The sequence below is a fragment of the Camelina sativa genome, chromosome 5 (assembly GCF_030686135.1).
Source record: "Camelina sativa cultivar CO46 ecotype springtype chromosome 5, ASM3068613v1".
Taxonomy (NCBI): domain Eukaryota; kingdom Viridiplantae; phylum Streptophyta; class Magnoliopsida; order Brassicales; family Brassicaceae; genus Camelina; species Camelina sativa.
In genome coordinates, this window is record NC_141884.1 from 15,066,493 (window position 1) to 15,073,447 (window position 6,955).

At 44.7% G+C, this 6,955-nt stretch overlaps 1 non-coding gene across 1 annotated transcript; it reads right to left on the reverse strand.

The window, feature by feature from the left end:
• Positions 1-404: 404 nt before the first annotated feature.
• LOC147943774 (small nucleolar RNA R71) lies at positions 405-506 on the reverse strand. Its single transcript, XR_015558750.1, has one exon. It is a non-coding gene; the product is annotated as a small nucleolar RNA R71 (small nucleolar RNA).
• Between the last annotated feature and the right edge of the window lie 6,449 nt (positions 507-6,955).

Consider the following 6,955-nt stretch of genomic DNA (forward strand, 5'->3'; position numbering starts at 1 on the left):
TGGAACAACCTAACAGACCAAATCCGAGGCCGCGAAACACGCGAAACATTGGTGCTGGAGATGCACCAAACACTCATACTCAGTGTGCTGGAATCGTCCCTCCCGCCATGTAGAATAACAACTTCAAAATCAAAAGTGGTCTGATCACCATGATCCAAGGAAACAAGTTTCATGGGTTGCCTATGGAGGATCCACTCGACCACTTGGACGAGTTCAACCGTCTGTGCAGTCTCACCAAGATAAACGGTGTGAGTGAGGATGGTTACAAGTTGCGCCTCTTCCCATTCTCCTTGGGAGATAAAGCTCATCAGTGGGAGAAAAACATTCCCAAGGGAACCATCACCACTTGGGATGACTGCAAGAAAGCCTTTTTGGCCAAGTTCTTCTCCAACGCTAGAACATCACGTCTCAGGAATGACATCTCTGGTTTTACTCAGAAGAGCTCAGAATCATTCTATGAAGCCTGGGAGCGTTTCAAGGGTTACAAAAGCCAGTGGACATGGTTTCAGCAACGAGTCACTGCTGAGCACTCTAAACCATGGTGTTCTTCCAAAAATCCGCATGCTGCTTGACACTGCTTCTAACGGTAATTTCCTAAATAAAGACGTTGATGAAGGATGGCAACTGGTTGAGAGTCTCGCCCAGTCTGACGACAACTACAATGAATACTACGACTGCACAGTTTGAGGTGATGCCAGTTTGGAGGAGAAGTACAGGAAGGACCTCAAGAATGTCAATGAAAAGCTTGACCGTATCTTGCTAAGCCATCAGAGGAGCATCCACTTCGTATAAGAGGATGACCCTTTCCAAGTTCCAGATGGGGAGGGTGAGCAGTCTGAGGAGATCAGCTATGTCCAGAATCAAATTGGATACATCAAAGGTTAAAACCAATACAAGGCAAACCCTAATTTATCTTACCAAAGTAACAACGTTGCTCATCCACAAGATCAGGTGTACCCGCCTCAACAACAACATCAAGGTCTTACAATCCAGGATTCGCTCATAAACAACAGTTCCAGCAGGGCTATCAGGTTCCCTCAGGACCACCGCCAGGATTCCGCCCTCAACAAGTTCAGCTTACTCCAGCTCCAGTTCAAGAAATGAAGCAAATAATGCAACAACTTCTTCAGGGTCAAGCTAGCGGTTCTATGGATACTGCCAAGAAGTTTGCTGTCCTCAGTCAGAGGATGGAATGTTCTTACAATGATCTGAACGTCAAATTTGAAGCTCTCAATTCAAAGATAAGGTATATGGAAGGCCAATCTGCTTCTACTTCTGCACCAAAACCTGGCCAATTCCCAGGGAAGGCTGTTCAGAACTCCAAAGAGTTTGCAAATGCAATTATTCTGAGAAGTGGGAAAACATTACCTCCCAGGAAAGGAGTTCCAGACATCACTGAACAGTGAGGGATTGGATGGGGAGGATTTTGTTCAAGATGAAGCTCAGATGAAGGATCCAGTCGACGCAGTCAATGATTCAATTGAACCAGTGAAGCAGTCCGAATCTGAAGATGTTGAGGAACCTGTTGTTTTTGATGACAAACATGCGAGGTTCATCCTCCACTCTACAAGCCTCCTCTACAATTTCCAGTGAGGTTTAAGAAGCAGCTTACTGAGAATTATAAAGCTCTGTTCGAAAAACAAGTCAAGGAGATTGAGTTGAGGATGCCATTGCTGGATGCATTCGCACTTGTTCCTCAATACCAGAAATTCCTCAAGGACTTAGTGATGGAGAGATCAAAAGAAGTTCAAGGCATGGTGGTACTAAGTCTTGAGTGCAGTGCAATCATCCAGAAGAAGGTTGTACCCAAGAAGCTCAAAGATCCTAAATCATTCACTCTACCTTGCTCCCTTGGACCTATGTCTTTTGAGAGGTGTCTATGTAATCTTGGCGCTTCAGTTAATCTGATGCCACTCTCTGTTGCTAAGAGGTTGGGTTTTACAAGTTTTAAGGTTTGCGACATCTCCCTCATCCTTGCAGATAGATCAGTGAGACTTCCACATGGTATGTTAGAAGACTTACCTGTCAGGATCAGAGACGTGGAAGTGCCAACTGAGTTTGTGGTTCGGGAGATGGATGAAGAACCAAAAGATCCTCTGATCTTCGGAAGACTGTTCCTGGCGACTGCTGGAGCCATCATTGATGTCAGAAATGGCAAGAGTGATCTCAATCTGGGCGAAAACTTTATTATGAAGTTTGACATCAAGGATACTTTGAAGAAGCTAACAATAGGAGGACAAGTCTTTTACATTGAAGAGATGTATCAGCTGGCTGACGAATTGTTGGAGAAATTAGCTGAGGAGGACCATCTCAAAACTGCTTTGACCAAGGATGGAGAAGAAGGGTTCATGCATGAGGAGACCACTTGTTACAAGAATCTGCTAGACTCCCACAGAGAAACGGATGGACAAGAGGTTTTGGAGCAGCTATCTGACGTAGAGGAGGTATGTGCAGTTGACGCAGAGACTTCAAAACGTGAGATCTCCCACTCGACCAACCTCAAGACCCTACTTGAGTCACCAGCGTCCGACTCGATTGGCGTCGACACGCAGCTCGAGCCGCACTCTTTCCACTCGACCGTGATCATTCCAGACTCCCATGCTGACGACTGGTCAGAACAGAAGGCTCCCAAGGTAGAACTTGAAACTCTTCCTTCCGGACTCAGGTACGTTTTTCTGGGAACCAATTCCACTTATCATGTCATAGTGAATGCTAGGTTGAGTGATGATGAATTGGGATTGCTTGTAACTGAGCTTAAGAAGTATAGAAAGGCTATAGATTATTCCTTAGATAATATCAAGGGAATCTCACCTAGTCTTTGCACGCATAGGATCAATCTTGAAAATGAGTCTTATGCTAGTATTAAACCCCAAAGGAGATTGAATCCTAATCTGAAGGAAGTAGTAAAGAAAGAAATCCTAAAACTGCTTGATGCTGGAGTTATTTATCCTATCTCTGATAGTACTTGGTTATCTCCAGTGCACTGTGTACCTAAGAAGGGAGGAATAACTGTAATCAAAAACGAAAAAATGAGCTAATCCCAACTAGGACCATCACAGGACATAGGATGTGCATTGATTATAGGAAGTTGAATGCTGTATCTAGGAAAGATCATTTTCCTCTGCCTTTCATTGATCAAATGTTGGAAAGATTAGCCAGTCATCCCTACTACTGTTTCTTTGATAGATATAGTGGATTCTTCCAAATCCCTATCCACCCAAATGATCAGGAAAAGACAACCTTTACTTGTCCTTATGGCATTTTTGCCTTCAGACGTATGCCATTTGGTTTGTATAATGCTCCTGCTACCTTTCAGGGGTGCATGACATCAATTTTCTCGGATTTGATTGAGGAGTCAGTGGAAGTGTTTATTGATGAATTCTCTGTATACGGTTCCACTTTTTCCTCCTGTTTGTTAAATCTGTGCAGGGTATTATCAAGATGTGAGGAGACGAACCTAGTGCTGAACTGGGAGAAGTGCCACTTCATGGTTGAAGAAGGGATCGTTCTAGGACATAAGATTTCTGAAAAAGGAATTGAGGTTGACAAAGCAAAGATTAAGGTCATGGTTCAGCTTCAACCGCCTAAGATAGTGAAGGACATCAGAAGTTTTCTAGGACATGCTGGGTTTTACAGAGATTCATCAAGGACTTCTCAAAAATTGCAAGGCCATTAACAAGGTTGTTGTGCAAGGAGGTTGAGTTCGAATTTGATGCAGTATGTATGGAAGCTTTCAGCAAGATCAAGGAGGCCTTGGTTTTGGCACCCATAGTAGAAGCCCCGAATTGGGATCACCCATTTGAGATTAGGTGTGATGCTTCAAACTTTGCAGTTGGAGCAATTCTGGGACAGCAAATTGACAAGAAGCTTCATGTCATCTACTACGCAAGTCGCACCTTGGACGAGACTCAAGGAAGGTATGTAACTATAGAGAAGGAACTCCTAGCAGTTGTGTTTGCATTCGAAAAATTCAGGAGTTATCTTGTGGGTTCGAAGGTCATAGTGTATACCGACCATGCTGCTCTGAGACACATTTACTCGAAGAAGGATACCAAGCCAAAACTGTTGAGATGGATTCTGCTTCTTCAGGAGTTTGACATGGAGATTGTCGACAAGAAAGGCATTGAAAACGGAGTTGCGGACCACTTCAATGCATGAGGAACAACTTCTGGTCGCCCAGGTTTGTGAGCAGATGCATGACACAGGGGTTGAGAACCTCAAAATCACTTGTATGGTGATCACTTCAGACACTGCACCATGGTATGCAGATTTCGTGAATTACAAGGTTTGTGGAGAAGTTCCTGATGACATGGATCCCTACAGGATGAAAAAGTTTTTCAGAGAGGTCAACCACTACTTCTGGGATGAACTTTATCTGTACAAAAGAGGTTCTGAAAGGTCTGTTCAGAAGATGCATAGCAGAAGGGGAAGTGCAGGGAGTGTTTGAGCACTATCACGGTTCCACCTATGGAGGTCATTTCGCCACATTCAAGACAGCTCAAAAGGTTCTTCAAGCAGGTCTCTGGTGGCCAACCTTGTTTAAAGATGCTCACGGTTTTATCACCAAGTGTGACGCTTGTGAAAGGATGGGAAACATCACTAGGAGGAACGAGATACTCCAGAATCTGATCCTGGAAATAGAGATATTTGATGTTTGGGGTATAGACTTCATGGTACCTTTCAATCCCCCATCAAATGGTAATGTCTATATTCTGGTGGCAGTTGATTAAGTTTCTAAGTGGGTTGAAGCCAATACCAGTCCTACCAATGATCACAAGGTTGTTCTGAAGTTGTTCAAAAGTATAATTTTTCCAAGGTATGGAATCCCAGGGCAATGATCAGTGATGGTGGAACTCATTTCGTCAACAAGGTGTTTGAAATATGTTGAGAAAGTATGGCGTTAAGCACAAAGGTGTCTACCGCGTATCACCCTCAGACTAGCGGGCATGTTGAAGTCTCGAATAAGCAGATCAAGGGTATCTTGTCAAGGATTGTTGGGGTTTGAAGAAAGACTGGTCTGTCAAGTTGGACGAGACTCTATGGGCGTACAGAACAGCGTTCAAGACGCCGATAGGAAGAACACCATTTCAGCTGGTCTATGGTAAAGTATGTCACCTCCCTGTGGAAGTTAAGTACAAGGCGCTTTGGGCAATCAAGTTGCTGAACTTGGATATTGATACAGCTCATGCTAAGAGGACTCTTGATCTATATGAGTTGGAAGAAATCAGACTTGATGCCTATGAGAGCTCAAAGATATATAAATAAAGAACCAAGAATTTTCATGATAAGAAAATTGTTGTCAAGGAGCTCAAGGCTGGAGATCAGGTTTTGCTTTTCAATACCAAACTTAAGTTATTTCCTGGACAACTTAAGTTATCTGCTCACTAACATATTAACGCTTAGCTTTGAGTTCATTATGTCTCAGCGGAGCAGGAAGAGTACTGAGCTCATAGATGAAATGAGAGATGCATATGGTTGTAAGGCTGGAGAGCGCTCATCGCCAAAGTCTATGGCGAAGTGTTTCTTAGAAATGAAAAACATGGTCGATAAAATTGTTGGGGGTTCAAGACAGGCAGCGGGGTCAAACAGACCAGCCAAACCGCTCACTAAGAGCAAGAGTCACGGGAAGACCGACACAAGCTTCTAACTCAAGAGAGGAAGGCAGTGATTATGAACAGGAGGAACTTGAGTTGCGCTCAGGACAAGCTCTCAGGAAATCTGTACGACAGAAATCAACCGAGACAAAATTGACTTCCAAGGAGTATTACGAGCTGTTTCAGCAGTTGGAGTTCAACAAAACAAGATACCTTCATGTTGAGACTATGGAACAACTCGGGATTGCGGAGGATGTTAAGTATCTATTTAGGCGGTGCCATCTGGCCAAGAATGGATACAGGGAGGAGACAGTTCAGTTCCTCTCTACTCTGGAGATGCACTTGTATGCGGATGAGCCGGGAATGATGTCTGATAGAGGTCTGGGCTACATTACATTCCGCATTCACGGCCAGTTCTACACTCTTACCTTCAGGACCATCAAAGAGATATTCGATAGGAATGAAATATCAGCACTCTGGGTGACGATTGGAAGCACGCCCACATTCACTTCATCGAAAACGAAGACGACAAACCTGAGAAGCCAAGTGTTGTGTTACTTCCAGAAGGAGGTGGCCAATGCATTCTACGCCAAGGAGATTAAGGGATACATCACGAACGGCGAGCTTGAGATGATTGATCTAGCGCTTAATAGACTCTCATTCACGGTAATGGATGGCACCAAGCTGCAAGGTGACACGTCCAACACTTCCATCTCGCTGTACCTCTTCAACTACATGATGTCGTATAAGACTTAGGTATCGAGACTCAACAGCAACCACTCTCCAGGAGTGATGTGTATGGGCAGCGTGGTGACTTGGTTTCTTGAGGCTGATGGTGTTCCATTACTATCCAAGTCATACCCACCACGCTGGATCGACGTGAACAACCCGCGGCAGTTGCGCACTCTGGAGCGGGGTTTGGGGTAGGAAAGGTTGCTTTACAAGTTTGTGCATCGTGAGGTTGGTCCCTCGAGATTACTCCTCCCTTGCGTCGAGTTGACTACAATCTTGGGGGGTGAGTATATTGAGTTTATCCCTCCCGCGGATACCCTATACAATTATGAGGTTGAGGAGCAACATGTAGACGTTGCGGAAGCAGGAGCCAAGCCGATGGAGGAAGACGCAGTTGAGTACCGCCCAAAGCTGGTTTACTTCAAGGAGTACTCAGAACCGAGAATGGCTAAGGGAGTCAGAGCAGCTCATGAACGTCTCAACAAGCTTCAGCGATGGGGGAAGGCCAGAGACAAGGCGCTAAGCAGCTTCACCAAGACTATCACAAACTTCAGGCGTAAGTTTAGCTGCTCGACTTCCACAACCGCCATCCCTAGGTCTATCACCGAGGACACCAGACCAATGCCAGG